The sequence below is a fragment of the Octodon degus genome, unplaced genomic scaffold, assembly GCF_000260255.1.
Source record: "Octodon degus isolate 3935 unplaced genomic scaffold, OctDeg1.0 scaffold00077, whole genome shotgun sequence".
Lineage (NCBI taxonomy): Eukaryota > Metazoa > Chordata > Mammalia > Rodentia > Octodontidae > Octodon > Octodon degus.
The window spans coordinates 4,214,457-4,220,332 of NW_004524653.1; the positions used below are offsets into that span (position 1 = coordinate 4,214,457).

At 52.1% G+C, this 5,876-nt stretch overlaps 1 protein-coding gene across 13 annotated transcripts in view; it reads left to right on the forward strand.

Annotated features, from left to right (window-relative positions):
* Positions 1 to 5,876, forward strand: part of Bcas1 (breast carcinoma amplified sequence 1) — a 112,829-nt gene that overhangs the window by 105,617 nt on the left and 1,336 nt on the right. The gene's annotated exons all lie outside the window — the stretch shown is intronic.

Sequence of the window (5,876 nt, forward strand, 5' to 3'; positions counted from 1 at the left end):
TCTACTGAGCTATCTCCCCGGCCCCCAATGTCCCTTTCTCTCCCTCCAACCCCATCCGCCCAAGTCTGAATATGTTTCCTGCCCATGGGCTCCGCAGCCCCTGGCCCTGGGTCTCTGAAAGACTACACACTTGTCGAAGGGTTCAGCCCTCCCCATGTGAAAACTATGACATTTTGTGTCCCTGTGCACATCCAGATTACTCGTCCATAAAAGATCAGCCACGCCTAACTCAGAAGGTGGCTGAGACAATCAGATGAGAGGCTTGGGAACCAGAGACCTAGGGCTGCATTTACACGCAGGGGGAGCCATTGTTACGCTGCTCCGGGGCCTCTTCTTCCTGTGCATCCTCCTCAGCTTTCTTCGAAGTCTTAATGTGGACACTCGGGATAAACATTTGTTTAATTAATTAATCATGATTTGGGGAGTGAACGTGTTATTAGCTTACCCCATCTATACTATGTCATCTTGGGGTGCTAAAAGGAAAACCTTAGACAAATTAAGAATTTATTTGAGCAGAGAACAAAACCCAAACAGGCAGGGCAACACTGAGAACCAGAAGGGGTTCAGCGAGTTCGGCCCTCCATGTGAGTACTGGGCTTTTATAGAACGGACGCAGAGACGGGAAACCATCTGATTGGCCACAGTGTCTGAGGCACTCACCTGATTGGGCAGAATCCCAGCACTCGGCTGTGATTGGCCAAAGTTCACCTGTTTGCCTTTAGCAGAGACCTGGCCATTTGATGTGAAAATGGTTTGTGTGTACACGCACACAGGCTGTGGTTTGTCACATAGAAACGTAAAGCAAGGGGACAGCCTGTGGCTCATAGCCTCCTGCTTGCTTAATTTAGCAAGGAAATAAGTGTACAGCTGTGTTGGTCCATGGGATGCAGAAAAAAAAAAAAAATGGCTGCTAGTGTCAAAATTCCTTCGCGCCAGTTGATGCAGAAAGTATTTTAGATTTGCTTGTTTCAATCTCCCCATAAAATGGGATCCCCCAGCGTCCGCGGACCTCTGACACCTCGAGCTCTGTGAGCACGGGGCTCGACCTTGCCGATCTCAGGTGCATCTCACAGTCGTGCTCAATAAACAGCGCCATCAGTGGATAAACTAAACACATCCTAGACATCCGGGTACAATGTTCCAGGCTAGAGTAAGTTAACTGAAGTTATCCTTTACTGCAATGTTGGACTCCACTACAGCCACGCTACTTTAGAATTTCTTCCTACTTGCAATTTTAAAGAATATCCGTTTGTACATGGAGACAAAGGTTAAGCATTCGCTAATGACTTGATTTACCTTTTAAAACAATTAAAGTTCTTCCTTGCCTTCCTTCTTGCCCTTCAGTGCTCCCTTCCCTCCCCTTCTCTCTCCCTCCTCTCCTTCCCTCCTCCTTCAGTCTCTTATCTACTAATTAATAAACCAGATGAGCACACAAGCATGTCAGGGTAGGAAGTCCCTGAAGGAAGTGAGGTAAACATGGCAGCGTTTGCCTGGGTCAGGAAGGGTTTGTCACCAAGGAGCTAATGTCAGAAGTGGAGAGAGAGAGAGAGAGAGAGAGAGAGAGAGAGAGAGAGAGAGAGAGAGAGAGTGAGTGCCACGTGGGAGTCCAGCAAGGCTCTTCCAGGAGGAGAAAGGTCACTGGCAAAGCCCCGGCAGTAGAAAGGACATCAGTGAAAAGTTCTCAGCATCAGAGGACGAGTGAGGACTCGCTGGACAAAAAGCCAAAAATGGGAGAAGTCAAGGGCAGGGGCTGCACAGAGAGTACCCCGCAGCCCACAGAAGCTGGGAGACTATGGTGGTAGGCCAGGCAGCAGGGAAGCCCTGTTTATACTACATAAAGACATCACAGCCGAGGCCGTGGGGTAATGGCTATAAAAAGACCCAGGCAAGAATAGCAACCCTTTCATTCACTGGCCAGTGTGACCCCAGAGAGCTGGTGGCAACTTAGCCCCATGATGCCTGCAGAGTTGGTGGGTGTCACACACCCTAGACTACAATTACAGCTCTAGTCACTGACCCCCTGCTCAGGACCATACTGGGGTATGGACATCGCCTCCCTGATTACAGCAGCACCCCTGCAGGGTATGACTCGGGATCCCACTTCCCAGATGAGTATGGTGACAGGCTCTGAGATTTGATGGCCATGACACGGCCTTCCAGAGGTGGCAGCAGCAGTGGGGGACAGAGTCCACGCTCCAGTCCTGCCTCCTGCCACAGTTAGGAGCCCCAGAGCTCAGGGGGAACCCGAGGAAGGCTTTCTCCTGTCTCCCAAGGCCAAGCCCCTGAGACCTGGACAGTAGATGTATTCTGTGGCGGGCCCTGCATCCCACAGGACATGAGCTCCTGGCTCCCCTGCTTCAGAGCACAAGCCAGCTGGTCCCTCTGGTGACGTCCTCCTCACTGGCCTTCTTCTTCTTCCCCTGATGCAGTACTGAGAACAGCCTCATATGTGCCAAAGTCAGGAACGACCTGAGGACCTGCAGAGCGTCTCTCTCTCTCTCTCTCTCTCTCTCTCTCTCTCTCTCTCTCTCTCTTTTTCTGTGTGTGTGTGTGTGTGTGTGTGTGCGCGCGCGTGTGCACCTGTGTGTGGGACTGAGGGACTTTACACACACACACACACACACACACACACACACTCCAATTACCACTATTGGAGGAGACTGTCCACCGCCCCAAGCCCACCTACTTCATGTCCCCCCTCGCCTCGCGCATTCCTGGGCCCCTAGAGCTCCACGCAGCACCATCTGCAGCTGTGACAGGTGAGCAGGCAGATGGGCCTGCATTGGGCAGGAATCGAAGCTGTGGCACTTGGTGTGGTCACCGCAAGAAACTTGGGTCCGAGTGCTGGGAAAGGGACAGCCAGCAGCACAGTGCCGGGCAGAGCAGGTAGCTGCCCAAGGCCTGGCACAAGCTGGCCACTGCTAAGTGTCCACACCACGGCCCGCTAGCAGAAGCCTGAGTGGGAGGGGTTGACCTCAACGCTGCCATGGGGGGTCAGGTGGAGTCTCAGCTGCATGGAGTGGGACAGACCAGTGGAGGCTGAAGGAACTGGAGGGAAAGGAATCCTCAGACCCGGCCTGGTTGCCTCCTGGGCCTAAGCATTTGGTAGCCTCTGGTCATCCTGGTGTCCCCAAAGACCAGCGCCCTCTGTCGTGGGCAGCTCATACTCCACACACGTGGCGAGCGAGTGCCAGCTGCCACTGCCAGAGAATGCGAGCAACTCCTTTTTTTTTTTGGTTTTTGAACTAGGGTCTTGCTGTGTAGTTCAGGCTGGTTCTGAGCTCACTATGTAGCCCAGGCTGGCCTTGAACTCCCAACGATCTTCCTGCCTCGGGCTCCTGAGTCCTGGGATTACAGGCGAGTCTCATGCTCAGCCAGCTCCTACGCACAGCCACAGTACTGTGCCTACAGCTACTAGCATTTAACCCTCACAGTCACCCGTGTGTCTGTGGTAGAATTAGAAAGAACCTGACCAGGCCTGGCAAGAGAGCTCAGCGGAGTAAACACCTGCTTTGGCAAGTGCACGGACCAGGGTTCGATCCCCAGTCCCACATGCTGCACTAGCCCAGAGTGCGCTGAGCCAGTGACAGAGTCCAGGTGTGAGGGCACATGCCTGTAATCCCAGCACTGGGGAAGCTGAAAACCAGAGGATTACTAGGAGTCAGAGCTGTGTACAAAGACCCTGTACCAAATACATAAATGAAAAAAAAAAAAATGTCCAAAGCCACACAGCTGAGAAATGGCAGATCTAGGACTGACAGTCCAGCTACCTGATTTTAGTGGTAAATGATATCACACAGTATATCCCAGGTCACGTCATGCCACATGCACATAGTACACTGTACTAACTAGGAACCGTGTGTCATCTACATACTACATGTACTCCATGTGCACTGTGCTTACATTATAGGTTCGCTAATGCGAATTGACTATAGTATATATGCTATATAGTATACTATTGATATACTCTACCACATTATACGACACAGCACAATGCATCTGTTATACGTACTGTATGATATTGTATTACGTTACCTTACAATATATTGCATGTACATATTATGCTGTACTATATATTAGGCTAAACTATAGTGTTTACTGCACTACTTTATGTATTCCATGAACGCTAATAATGTACTATATTACATATATTATGCAGTAGTGTACAGTTACATTTTTATATATAATCTATATATACTAAGAATGTTGGGGACTGGGGAGATGGCTCAGTGGAATAAGCGCTTCCCTGGCAAGCGCAAGGGTCTGAGTTCAATCCCCCAGTTCCACCCAAAAAAAAAAAAAAAAAAAATACAATATACTAAGAATGTACTATCTAATATAGAGTATCCTCTGTTATATTGTGGTATGCTGGACACCATTACCCTGTACCACACCACCTAGATATATGTGTTTCTCTATGCTATACTAAATTTTGTGGGTTTTGTTTTGTTTTATTTTGAGACAGGGTCTCATTATGCAGTTCGGGCTGGCCTTGTACTCACTTTTGTAGCCCCCAGACTGGTCTCAAACTAGCAGAGATCCTCCTGGTTCAACCTCCCAAGTGCTAGGATTACAGGCGTGTGCCACCATGCCCAGTTCCAGGGCCCCACCATGGGCGGGGCGCCCGCATCCGGGGCCAAGACCACAGGGCATGTGGGACCCAGCATCGAACTCGGGTCCTCATGCTTGCCAGGTAGATGCTTCTCCTCTGGGCCATCCCTCCCACGCCCCTACGCCGTATTCCATACGCATACTTCACGGCAAGTACCAGGTGCACCGCACTCTCCTGCCCTGCCCTGCTCTGGGAAATGGGCCGGGAACACAGACCGCCTGCTGCCTGCAGCCGCGTGGCCACCTCCCGCCCTCAGCCCGCTGCAGGGAAGCAGGGCTCCGGGCTCTGTGCTCTGACTCTGTAGTAAAAGATGAAACGCTGGGTGTGACCAAACCGGGCTACCAGGATCTGAGTGCACCCGAGGGGGGAGGCTTCACGTCAGAGGGCCCCCAGCGCGCCTGCGGGGCAGCGCGGCCCCGGGTCCTGCGTGAGGTGGCGTCAACTCACGGAACTGCACGGTGGCTAAGCTGCACTTGACAGCAGCCGTAAAGGAGGTGGCGGCACCTGCCCCCAAGGTCCGCTCACCCCGTCGGCCTGTGTCCAGGGTGCGAGTGCTCCAGCAGAAGTCCTGGCCGGGCACTGAGGTCTCGGTGACATCCTCTCCCGAGCTTCTGCTCTCTGCAGGAGACGGATGTCAGACAAGGAGGCCGACAACAAGATAGCGTAGGAGAGGGATACCTGGTGGAGCATAACAGGGTCACTGGGGAGAAAGTAGAAGGGTGACCTGCCAGACAGTGACGGAGGAGGGGCGGAAGTGAGCTAGCAGGGGGGCAGTCTGCAAAGATGAGCTCGCTTCTCCTGCGAACAACTCTGATAGAAGGATTTTGTTTTCTTTTGTTGTTTTGTTTTTTATGTATTTAGGGCAGGGTCTACAGGGTCTCACTACACAGATCAGACTCCTAGTGATCCTCCTGTTTTCAGCCTCCCAAGCGCTGGATTACAAGCTCGCACCACCACGCCCAGTCTCACTCGCCGTTTTAGCGTGTGGGGACGGGGCAGGCCCTGCACACCTGGGATTGAACCCCGGCCACTGCACTCAGCCTAAGCAGGTGTTGGAGTCCGCTGAGCTATCTGGCCAGCCCCTCTGATACAAATTTTATCACTGCCATTTTAAAGATGAAGAAACCAAAGTAGAAAGCGCTTGTCCAGCATTTCACAAAGAGAGAAACAGCTGGGCGTTGAACAGGGTGGATGTCCCACGGTCGATAGAAACAGAGCTGGGCGTTGAACAGGGTGGATGTCCCACGGTCGATAGAAACAGAGC